The sequence below is a fragment of the Polyodon spathula genome, chromosome 47 (assembly GCF_017654505.1).
Source record: "Polyodon spathula isolate WHYD16114869_AA chromosome 47, ASM1765450v1, whole genome shotgun sequence".
Classification (NCBI taxonomy): Eukaryota; Metazoa; Chordata; class Actinopteri; order Acipenseriformes; family Polyodontidae; genus Polyodon; species Polyodon spathula.
The window spans coordinates 2,233,164-2,245,663 of record NC_054580.1 but is presented as its reverse complement, the minus strand read 5'-3'; the positions used below and the strand labels follow the sequence as shown (position 1 = coordinate 2,245,663).

Here is a 12,500-nt window from a genome sequence, read left to right as displayed (position 1 = left end):
AGACAGAGGCAGAGAGGGAGAGGGGAGAGATGGAGAGAGAGGGAGGAAGGTACTCTCTCCCGTCTCTCCCCTCTCCCCTCTCTCCTAACCTCTCTTCGTCTGTACTCTGGCCCTCCCTCGCTCTCTCCCTCCCTCCTCCTCCCCACAGCTCTCCTCTCCCTGTTCAAAGCTAAAGTGTGACTCTTGTGTGACTGGTGTTGTGTTGTACAAAAAATACAAGTCTAATAGACAGAGTAGAGAAGAGAGACAAAAAAAGTGTCAATTGTCGAGAGACGACCCACCGCCACCCTCCACCTCACCTCGCACTGGTTGTGTGTGTGTGTTTGTGTGTGCAGGGAGGAAATCAGACTCCTATTGCACAGCAGTGTGATCCAGTCCAGGTTTTACTGCTACCAGCTTGATCAGCCCCCAGTGTGTCTAGCTAACAAGCTCAGGTGTGTTGATTATTAAACTCCTAGTGAAAGCAGGGCTGGATCACACTGCTGTGCAGCGGGAGTCTGATTATTAAACTCCTAGTGAAAGCAGGACTGGTTCACACTGCTGTGCAGCGGGAGTCTGATTATTAAACTCCTAGTGAAAGCAGGACTGGATCACACTGCTGTGCAGCGGGAGTCTGATTATTAAACTCCTAGTGAAAGCAGGACTGGATCACACTGCTGTGCAGCGGGAGTCTGATTATTAAACTCCTAGTGAAAGCAGGACTGGATCACACTGCTGTGCAGCGGGAGTCTGATTATTAAACTCCTAGTGAAAGCAGGACTGGATCACACTGCTGTGCAGCGGGAGTCTGATTATTAAACTCCTAGTGAAAGCAGGACTGGATCACACTGCTGTGCAGCGGGAGTCTGATTATTAAACTCCTAGTGAAAGCAGGACTGGATCACACCGCTGTGCAGCGGGAGTCTGATTATTAAACTCCTAGTGAAAGCAGGACTGGATCACACCGCTGTGCAGCGGGAGTCTGATTATTAAACTCCCAGTGAAAGCAGGACTGGATCACACTGCTGTGCAGCGGGAGTCTGATTATTAAACTCCTAGTGAAAGCAGGACTGGATCACACTGCTGTGCAGCGGGAGTCTCATTCCCAGCCCTGTAGTAAACAGTCAGGTGCAAGGGGAGCAGATTCTGTTCCTGTAGTTTGTTGTTTTTAATGATGTCTCATCCCTGAGATGCACACGGATGCAGCGCTACACTCTGCTTCACTGCCAGGTTCATTCGAGCGGTTTGATAGCAGGCTTTGCTGGATTAGTGGAGGTATGAGGATGAGGGATGGGGAGGGAGGGGGGCGGAACCATCTAGAAGACTCCTCTTTTCTCCCTCCTCCCCCTCCTTCCCCTCTCCCTTCCTCCTCTCCCTCCACCCCTCCTGTCTCCCCTCCTGCCTCCCTCCCTCCTCCCTCTCCCTCTATCCCTCTGACGAGAGTACTCCTATCTCCTCCTTCCCCTCTCCCTCTCTGTGAGGAGAGAGGGGAGGGGGATGGAGAGAGGGAGGAGGGAGGGATGGAGAGAGGGAGGAGGGAGGGATGGAGGGAGGGAGAGGGAAGAGGGAGGGAGAGAGAGAGGAGGAGGGAGGAGAGGGAGAGAGGAGGGAGGGAGGGATGGAGAGAGGGAGGAGGGATGGAGAGGGGAGGAGGGAGGAGGGAGGAGGGATGGAGAGAGGGAGGAGGGATGGAGAGAGGGAGGAGGGATGGAGAGAGGGAGGAGGGAGGGAGAGAGGGAGGGAGGGATGGAGAGAGGGAGGGAGGGAGGGAGGGAGGGAGGGAGGGAGGAGGAGGGAGGAGGGAGGGGAGGGAGGAGGGAGGGATGGAGAGAGGGAGAGGGAGGGATGGAGAGAGGGAGGAGGGAGGGATGGAGGAGAGAGGGAGGAGGGAGGGATGGAGGAAGGAAGGAGGGAGGGATGGGGAAGGGAGGAGGGATGGAGAGAGGGAGGAGGGATGGAGAGAGGGAGGAGGGATGGAGAGAGGGAGGAGGGATGGAGAGAGGGAGGAGGGAGAGGAGGGAGGAGGGATGGGGGAGGGAGGAGGGGGGGAGAGAGGGAGGAGGGATGGAGAGAGGGAGGAGGGATGGAGAGAGGGAGGAGGGAGGAGAGAGGAGGGATGGAGAGAGGGAGGAGGGAGGAGGGAGGGATGGAGAGAGGGAGGGGAGGGAGGAGGGATGGAGAGAGGGAGGAGGGATGGAGAGAGGGAGGAGGGATGGAGAGAGGGAGGAGGGATGGAGAGAGGGAGGAGGGATGGAGAGAGGGGGAGGGAGGGATGGAGAGAGGGAGGAGGGAGGGATGGAGGAAGGAAGGAGGGAGGGATGGGGGAAGGGAGGAGGGATGGAGAGAGGGAGGAGGGAGGGATGGAGAGAGGGAGGGAGGGAGGGAGGAGGGATGGAGAGGGAGGAGGGATGGAGAGAGGGAGGAGGGATGGAGAGAGGGAGGAGGGAGGGATGGGGGAAGGGAGGAGGGATGGAGAGAGGGAGGAGGGATGGAGGAGGGAGGGAGGGAGGGAGAGGAGGGAGGGAGGGATGGGAGGGAGGAGGGATGGAGAGAGGGAGGAGGGAGGGATGGAGAGAGGGAGGAGGGATGGAGAGAGGGAGGGAGGGATGGAGAGAGGGAGGAGGGAGGGATGGGGAGGGGCAGGGAGGGAGGGAGGGAGGAGGGAGAGGAGGGGAGGAGGGAGGGATGGGGACGAGAGGGAGGAGGGAGGGATGGAGGAAGGAAGGAGGGAGGGATGGGGGAAGGGAGGAGGGATGGAGAGAGGGAGGAGGGATGGAGAGAGGGAGGAGGGAGGGATGGAGAGAGGGAGGAGGGATGGAGAGAGATGCATCTCATTGATTTTCCGGCAGTGATTCTGGGGTGAAGCAGTTCAGTTCATTTATTGATGCATCGATCGGGACTCTAATGCGCTGTGCTGGCCGCTACTGAAACTCATCCCCTCTTCAAACAGACACCCCCCCCCTTCCGGGAAAGAACTCCCCATCCCTACACTCTCTTCCTCCGGATTCCTGGGTGGTGTCCGTACGACTGTTCATTCTATTAATGAATTCTTTCCCTAATTTCGCGGGAAACTTGGTCCTCACCCTGACTGTTGTACGGGGGTTGTTGTTGATCGCAGAGAAGGTTGATTGAAATCTGTCTCGGTGACCCACGATTCCGTGCCCTCAGCACCGCCCCCCCCCCCCCCCCCCCCCCCCCCCCCCCCCCCCCCCCCCCCTCGCAGTCTGCTAATTGTGATCCATCGCCGCAAACCCACAAAACTGACAAATAAGAAAACCAGCAGGCCTTCAGCACATTGAACCAGAGTGACTGGAGCCCAAACACAGCGTCTCTCACTAATAACACTGAGCAAGCACTGGAGCCCAAACACAGCGTCTCTCACTAATAACACTGAGCAAGCACTGGAGCCCAAACACAGCGTCTCTCACTAATAACACTGAGCAAGCACTGGAGCCCAAACACAGCGTCTCTCACTAATAACACTGAGCAAGCACTGGAGCCCAAACACAGCGTCTCTCACCAATAACACTGAGCAAGCACTGGAGCCCAAACACAGCGTCTCTCACTAATAACACTGAGCAAGCAATGGAGCCCAAACACAGCGTCTCTCACTAATAACACTGAGCAAGCACTGGAGCCCAAACACAGCGTCTCTCACTAATAACACTGAGCAAACACTGGAGCCCAAACACAGCGTCTCTCACTAATAACACTGAGCAAACACTGGAGCCCAAACACAGCGTCTCTCACTAATAACACTGAGCAAGCACTGGAGCCCAAACACAGCGTCTCTCACTAATAACACTGAGCAAACACTGGAGCCCAAACACAGCGTCTCTCACTAATAACACCGAGCAAGCACTGGAGCCCAAACACAGCGTCTCTCACTAATAACACTGAGCAAGCACTGGAGCCCAAACACAGCGTCTCTCACTAATAACACTGAGCAAGCACTGGAGCCCAAACACAGCGTCTCTCACTAATAACACTGAGCAAGCACTGGAGCCCAAACACAGCGTCTCTCACTAATAACACTGAGCAAACAATGGAGCCCAAACACAGCGTCTCTCACTAATAACACTGAGCAAGCACTGGAGCCCAAACACAGCGTCTCTCACTAATAACACTGAGCAAGCACTGGAGCCCAAACACAGCGTCTCTCACTAATAACACTGAGCAAGCACTGGAGCCCAAACACACCGTCTCTCACTAATAACACTGAGCAAACAATGGAGCCCAAACACAGCGTCTCTCACTAATAACACTGAGCAAGCACTGGAGCCCAAACACAGCGTCTCTCACTAATAACACTGAGCAAGCACTGGAGCCCAAACACAGCGTCTCTCACTAATAACACTGAGCAAGCACTGGAGCCCAAACACAGCGTCTCTCACTAATAACACTGAGCAAGCACTGGAGCCCAAACACAGCGTCTCTCACTAATAACACTGAGCAAGCACTGGAGCCCAAACACAGCGTCTCTCACTAATAACACTGAGCAAGCACTGGAGCCCAAACACAGCGTCTCTCACTAATAACACTGAGCAAGCACTGGAGCCCAAACACAGCGTCTCTCACTAATAACACTGAGCAAGCACTGGAGCCCAGACACAGCGTCTCTCACTAATAACACTGAGCAAGCACTGGAGCCCAGACACAGCGTCTCTCACTAATAACACTGATGAAGCTCTGGAGCCCAAACGCTGCTCTGCTTGACTCGCTCTCTTCTAGTTTCAATAATAACACTGATGAAGCTCTGGAGCCCAAACGCTGCTCTGCTCGACTCGCTCTCTTCTAGTTTCAATAATAACACTGATGAAGCTCTGGAAACGCTGCTCTGCCCAAACTGGAGCCCAAACGCTGCTCTGCTCGACTCGCTCTCTTCTAGTTTCAATAATAACACTGATGAAGCTCTGGAGCCCAAACGCTGCTCTGCTTGACTCGCTCTCTTCTAGTTTCAATAATAACACTGATGCAAGCTGATGGAGCCCAAAAGACTCTGGCTCTCTTCTAGTTTCAATAATAACACTGATGAAGCTCTGGAGCCCAAACGCTGCTCTGCTCGACTCGCTCTCTTCTAGTTTCAATAATAACACTGATGAAGCTCTGGAGCCCAAACGCTGCTCTGCTCGACTCGCTCTCTTCTAGTTTCAATAATAACACTGATGAAGCTCTGGAGCCCAAACGCTGCTCTGCTCGACTCGCTCTCTTCTAGTTTCAATAATAACACTGATGACGCTCTAGAGCCCAAACACTGCTCTGCTTGACTCGGTTTCTCGTAGTGTCTCCCCCCGCCTCCAGGGGGCAGTGTGGCTCCCAGGTGGCCTGTCTCAGGTGTGTGATCTCGTTAACGAGCGCTCTCTCTCTTAACAAGCTGTGTCCGTCTCTGTGCTTGTTTGTTTTCACAGTTGGCTGGCTGTTGTCTCGGCTCGTAACGAGGCCCCCGGGATTAGTCTGGGAGGGATTGCATCACAGCCCGCTCCTCAAACCCGAGAGAGCAGCGAGCCAGCGCTGAGCCAAACCCCCCCCCCAGTCTCTGCCTTTACCAATTCAGCTGGGTTTATTAATAGGCTTGACTGGATCTCTCTTTTCTGTTTGAACTCTGATGATTTTTCATGTGGTTGTCGTTGTCAGTTGAGAGTGTGCTGGAGAGAGCGAGAGAGAGGGGGAGAAAGAGAGAGAGAGAGCGAGAGAGAGAGTGAGAGAGAGAGAGAGAGAGAGTCTGGTTCTCGAGAAAGAGACTCTCTCAAGAGCAAATACAACTCCTATTATCCAAAGTGAGACAGCAGAGTGTGACTGAAGAGAGAAAAGAAAAAGCAAGTTGAGGGGGTACTCGGGGGGGGGGGGGGGGGGAGAGGAAGAGGGTTTTCAGTTTGAATGATGTCGTGTGAGAAAAGTCAATAGAGCAAATGGACAGAAATCCTGAACCTCTCTTTCTGTCTCTCTGAAGGTATATTGTAATGGAAATGGATGCCAGCGTGTTGAAAGGAGACTGTCAGCTTGATCTCCACGTCAGCCATTAATTTACATCTCTCTCTCTCCTCTCCCCTCCTCTCCCCTCTCTCCCCTCTCCACTCCCCTCTCCCCTCTCCTATGCTCTCCTCTCCCCTTTCCCTCTCCCCTCTCTCTCCCCTCTCTCTCTCTCTCTCTCCCTCTCTCTCTCCTCCTCTCCCCTCTCCACTCCGCTCTCCCCTCTACCCGTCTCCCCTCCCCTCTGCTCTCCACTCCGCCTTCCCCTCTCCCCTCTCCCCTTCTCTCAGTGGATAGTTCTATCCACCGCTCTGCAGGTCCTCTCTTGAGACAGCAGTGTGCCTCTCTGGGGGGGGTGCAAGACGGGAGACGCCAAACTGACCAGCGGGTACAGACTGCCGGCCCAGCGTGCACATTCTCTTGCAGCCGCAGTGTGCCTCTCTAGGGGGGGGGTGCAAAACGGGATACGCCAAACTGAACCATCGGGTACTGACTTTGGGGGCCGTGCGTGCCAGTTAGAACACCAATATCATTAATATTATTAGAGTTAAGACAGTTGGCTCAGTGTGGTTTCAACAGTTTGTGCAGTGTGTGTCTCAGTGTATCTCTCTGTCCGTTCCAGTGTTGTGTGTCTCAGTGTCTCTCTCTCACTCACACAGACACTCCCTCCCTCTCTCTTTCTTTCTGTCCGTTCCAGTGTTCAGTGTCTCTATTGATGCTCCTGACTGCCTCAAACCCCTCGTCTTGTTCAAACACTGACTGTATTAACCAGACCAGTCTCTTTCTCATCCCTTACTTATTCGCTGCTTGGTTCTGAGCTGCCTCGCTCCTATTTTGGTCAGTGTGTTTTGAGAAGGGGTTTGGTATTTCTTACCCCGTTGCAATTGTAAACGCTTCTCTGAATTCCTCAGCACGCTCGCGAGGCTGATTGGAGACTGGACAGTAACGCCCCGGCGCCTCTCGCCTCGGCCTCGGCAGCCGTCACCGTTGCTTCATTTCCTCTGAACTCGAGCAGCCTCTGTGCTGTCGTTTGGGGATTCGGGGGGGGGGGGGGGGGGCTGTCTGTCTGTCTGTCTGTGCGTCCCCCCCCCCCCCCCCCCCCCCCACAAGGATGTGAACGAGACTAGACTTGCGCTGCTCTCACGCAAAGGGTAATTACTGACACATTCCGCTGGCTGTTTTGTCAGCATCGATCGCAGAGTTGATTTTCTACCAACTAACACCATTCATCAAAACAGAGGATTAATCATATAGAGAGAGAGAGGAGGGGAGGGAGGGACGAAGAGAGGAGAGGAGGAGGAGAGTAGGATGGAGGGAGGGAGGGAGTAGGACAGATTAGAGAGAGGAGGAGAGGGACCCATCTCCTCTCGTCATCTCCTCCCCTGGAGCCACGACTCTCTACTCCTCTCGCCTTCTTTTCTCTCCCCGAGGGGAGAGGGAGAGAGGGAGAGAGAGGGGAGGAGGAGAGGCCTTTCTCTCCTCCTCCGCCCTTTCCAGGCGAGCAGAGCAGCGTTTGGGCTCCAGAGCTTCATCAGTGTTATTATTGAAACTAGAAGACAGCGAGTCGAGCAGAGCAGCGTTTGGGCTCTAGAGCTTCATCAGTGTTATTATTGAAACTAGAAGAGAGCGAGTCGAGCAGAGCAGCGTTTGGGCTCTAGAGCTTCATCAGTGTTATTATTGAAACTAGAAGAGAGCGAGTCGAGCAGAGCAGCGTTTGGGCTCCAGAGCTTCATCAGTGTTATTATTGAAACTAGAAGAGAGCGAGTCGAGCAGAGCAGCGTTTGGGCTCCAGGGCTTCATCAGTGTTATTATTGAAACTAGAAGAGAGCGAGTCGAGCAGAGCAGCGTTTGGGCTCCAGAGCTTCATCAGTGTTATTATTGAAACTAGAAGAGGTGAGTCGAGCAGAGCAGCGTTTGGGCTCCAGAGTGTCATCAGAGAGAGAGAGAGAAACTAGAAGAACTGAGGAGAGAGGAAGGAGCTGAGGAGAGAGGGAAGTGTGTGAGGAGAGAGAGAGAGAGAGGAGAGAGGGAGGAACTGAGGAGAGAGGAAGGAGCTGAGGAGAGAGGGAAGGGCTGAGAGGAGAGAGGGAGGGGCTGAGAGGAGAGAGGGAGGGGCTGAGGAGAGAGGGAGGGGCTGAGGAGAGAGGGAGGGGCTGAGGAGATGGTGAGGGAGGGGAGAAAGAGGGGAGAGTAAGAGGGGAAGAAAGAGGGGGAAAGGGAGAGTATAGAATATCAATGGAAAGCACAGCACAGTGCAGTACAATATTCCCGGTGCTCTGACTGGTTTCTCCACAGGCTTTCCCCTGCTCAGGACTGTGAGAGAATGCCTGCAGCAGAAACCACAGCAGGTGAGCCTGTGTGAGATTCACCTGGGTTTGAGATTACCTGGGTGTGAGATTACCTGGGTGTGAGATTACCGGAGTGTGAGATTACCAGGAGTGTGAGATTACCGGAGTGTGAGATTACCTGGAGTGTGAGATTACAGGAGTGTGAGATTACAGGAGTGTGAGATTACCTGTGTGAGATTACCTGGGTTTGAGATTACCTGGGTGTGAGATTACCTGGGTGTGAGATTACAGGAGTGTGAGATTACCTGGGTGTGAGATTACCTGGGTGTGAGATTACCTGGGTTTGAGATTACCTGGGTGTGAGATTACCTGGGTGTGAGATTACCTGGGTGTGAGATTACCTGGAGTGTGAGATTACCTGGGTGTGAGATTACCTGAGTGTGAGATTACCTGGAGTGTGAGGAGTGTGAGATTACCTGGGTGTGAGATTACCGGAGTGTGAGATTACAGGAGTGTGAGATTACCTGGGTGTGAGATTACCTGGGTGTGAGATTACCTGAGTGTGAGATTACAGGAGTGTGAGATTACCTGGGTGTGAGATTACCGGGGTGTGAGATTACCTGAGTGTGAGATTACCGGAGTGTGAGATTACCTGGGTGTGAGGAGTGTGAGATTACAGGAGTGTGAGATTACCTGGGTGTGAGATTACCTGAGTGTGAGATTACCTGAGTGTGAGATTACCGGAGTGTGAGATTACCTGGGTGTGAGATTACCGGAGTGTGAGATTACCGGAGTGTGAGATTACCTGGGTGTGAGATTACAGGAGTGTGAGATTACAGGAGTGTGAGATTACCTGGGTGTGAGATTACAGGAGTGTGAGATTACCTGGGTGTGAGATTACCGGAGTGTGAGATTACCTGGGTGTGAGATTACAGGAGTGTGAGATTACAGGAGTGTGAGATTACCGGAGTGTGAGATTACAGGAGTGTGAGATTACCTGGGTGTGAGATTACCGGAGTGTGAGATTACCTGGGTGTGAGATTACCTGGGTGTGAGATTACCTGGGTGTGAGATTACCTGGGTGTGAGATTACCGGAGTGTGAGACCAGATAAATTGAGAGAAGAGAGGTGAGGGAAGAGAGGAGAGGAGAGAGGAGGGGAGAGAGAAGTGTGTCTATTTCTATGTCTCAGTGTCAGTGTTGGTGTATCTCTGTGTTTGAGATTATCCAGCAGTGAAGGGGTTAACTCCGCCGGGGTGGAAAATGAGATTTGTAATTATTAGTTTCACGCAGTTGTGGCACAGTAATCTCAGAGAGTGAGGAGAGAGAGAACCGACACAAACACATTGCTGAGGACTGATAACAGGGGAGAGAGGAGAGAGGAGAGGAATGGGAGGGAATGACAGACAGACATGTTCTATAATTCCTTCTTTTCCTACGATTCACTGTATTAACAATAATCCCTCCCCTCCCTGTCCCCCTCCCCTCCCTCTCTCCTCTCCCCAGTTTGATCGGATCGTGTTCTGTGTGTTCCTGCAGTCTGATGAGCTGATTTATAAAACAAAGCTTCCCAAATACTTTCCAGGTGAGTGAGACAGTGAGAGTGAGACGCACTGAGAGTGAGATGGTGAGAGTGAGACAGAGAGAGTGAGACTGCTCTTGTATACTCGTTTATGTCCTCATATTTCAGCTTGACAGGCAGGCCCACTGTCTCTGTGCCTCGACAGGTACCTGGCATGGTTTGCTGTCTGTCTGTCTGTCCTTGATCTGTAACCTCTAGTACATATTTTAATGTGCTTAAAAACACTCCCCCCATCTCACTCTCTGTCTCTCTCTCTGTCTCTCTCTCCGTCTCTCTCTCTCAAAAATGGAACATTCTTATTTACAGACTGAGCTGTCAATACCACGAAACCACCAAATTAGCACAATTGGTATATTTCCTATCTATTAAAACACTCCGTGTACACGAATTGGTTTTTGTGAGGGGGTACATACAAGAATCTCTCTCTCTCTGTCTTGTCTCTCTGTCTCTCTCTCCGTCTCTCTCTCTGTCTCTCAAAATGCAAATCTTATTTATCAGCAAGACTGAGTCATACAAGAATCACCAAAGTTAATGCAGCACATTGAACATATTTCTCTCTCTATATATACAGAGCTGCTCCATGTGGCACTAATTATCCCCTGTGTGAAATACAGTTTAACCAACAAGACCTCCCTCTGACACGCAGACACACACACACACGCACACACACACACACACACCGAGACACCGGTGCGTGCGTGTGGCTCCCTGTGTAGTGCGTGCGTGTGTTTGCGTGCGTGTGGCAACTGTTGTGTGCGTGTTGCTCTGTGTTGTGCGTGGCGTGTGGTGGGGTGGTGTGTGTGCCGTCTCTGTGTGTGCGACACACCACACACACACACACACACACACCGAGACACACACGCACACACACACACGCACGCACACACACACACACCACACACACACACACACACACACACACACAACACAGTGCACCGCACACCGTGACACACACACTCAGTGTTGGTGTGTTGGCACACACACGCACACACACACACACACACACACACACACAGACACACACACACACCGCAAGCACACACCGTGCACACACTGTGTGTGTTCGTGCACCGTTGTGTGCACACATACGCACGCTCTAACACACTACGCGCACTCACTCGCATGCACGCACGCACACACACGCACACACGCACACGTGCTCACACAACGGGCGTCACTGTGTGCTTTTTGTGCACGCGTGGCGCACCACACCGTGACACGTGTGTGTGTGCGTGCTACACAACCAGCACACCACCACACACGCACACACCGGCGCACACACACAACACACACACACACACACACACACGCACGCACACACACACACACACACACACACACACACACACACACACACACACACACACACTATGTAGTGTTTCTTGGTTCCTGCATTGTCTTGTTGCTGCAGGAACTCCACAGAAGAGCAAGCTGTGAGGATCAACTGAAACAAACACAGGATCTGCAGAGACTGCCTCCCAGAAAATACTAACGCCCTCGCCCTGAACCCTGAACCCCGACAGCCCCCTACGTGTGTCAACAGCAAGCGTCTCCACTAGAAGTCTTTCTCAGTGTCTTCAGCGTCAATTCAATACAAGCGTTTCCACTAGAAGTCTTTCTCAGTGTCTTCAGTGTCAATTCAATGGCAAGCGTTTCCACTAGATGTCTTTCTCAGACCTGTTCATGTTTCCAGGCCGCTGTGTGTGTTTCCAGCTCTCTGTGTCTCTCATGTTGTAACACTAACATGTTTTTCGAGTTCATTAAAGACTGAGGTGAATGTTTTGAAAAGCCTGGCCAGGCCTGCAATGCATTCTGGAACCATCGCCCATCTTCAACCCTCTCCCACTGCAATACTAGAATACAAACACGCTGCAATACACTGACAGCTCTCCCGTCTACAACCCTCTCCCACTGCAATACTAGAATACAAACACGCTGCAATACACTGACAGCTCTCCCGTCTACAACCCTCTCCCACTGCAATACTAGAATACAAACACGCTGCAATACACTGACAGCTCTCCCGTCTACAACCCTCTCCCACTGCAATACTAGAATACAAACACGCTGCAATACACTGACAGCTCTCCCGTCTACAACCCTCTCCCACTGCAATACTAGAATACAAACACGCTGCAATACACTGACAGCTCTCCCATCTACAGAACAGCTGTCTATATGAGAGAGATGGACAGAGTGTGAGAGAGAGAGAGAGGGAGAGGGAGAGGGAGTAACCTCAGTCCCTCATGACTCCTTGTTTAGCTGCTGTGCTCGGACTGAAATGTTAATTAAACTGTGAGATTAGCTAACGAGTTCAACTCTGCGCTGAGCTAATTGGAGACACAGAGACACCCAGCTCTCCCGGGACACCCTGCACACACATCCCCCGTCTCTCAGTACCCTTCCTCACAGCACAGTGTGATACAACACAGTGACATTACAGCGGTGTGGTACAGCACAGTGTGATACAGCACAGTGTCAGCATGGGAATGCATTGTAAAGCACAGAGAGGTCTGGTAAAGCATAGGGAAGCATTGTAAAGCACAGAGAGGTCTGGTAAAGCACAGGGAAGCATTGTAAAGCACAGAGAGGTAAAGCTGAAGCATTGTAAAGCACAGAGAGGTCTGGTAAAGCACAGGGAAGCATTGTAAAGCACAGAGAGGTCTGGTAAAGCAGAGGGAA

General features: G+C 52.5%; 1 protein-coding gene and 1 long non-coding RNA gene across 2 annotated transcripts in view; both read left to right on the top strand.

The window, feature by feature from the left end:
- The window catches only part of atg2a (autophagy related 2A), a 180,815-nt gene that overhangs the window by 107,768 nt on the left and 60,547 nt on the right, over positions 1 to 12,500 (top strand). The window lies entirely within an intron of this gene.
- LOC121306326 lies at positions 8,254 to 12,311 on the top strand. Its single transcript, XR_005948198.1, has 3 exons — positions 8,254 to 8,297; positions 9,743 to 9,821; positions 11,230 to 12,311. It is a non-coding gene; the product is annotated as an uncharacterized LOC121306326 (long non-coding RNA).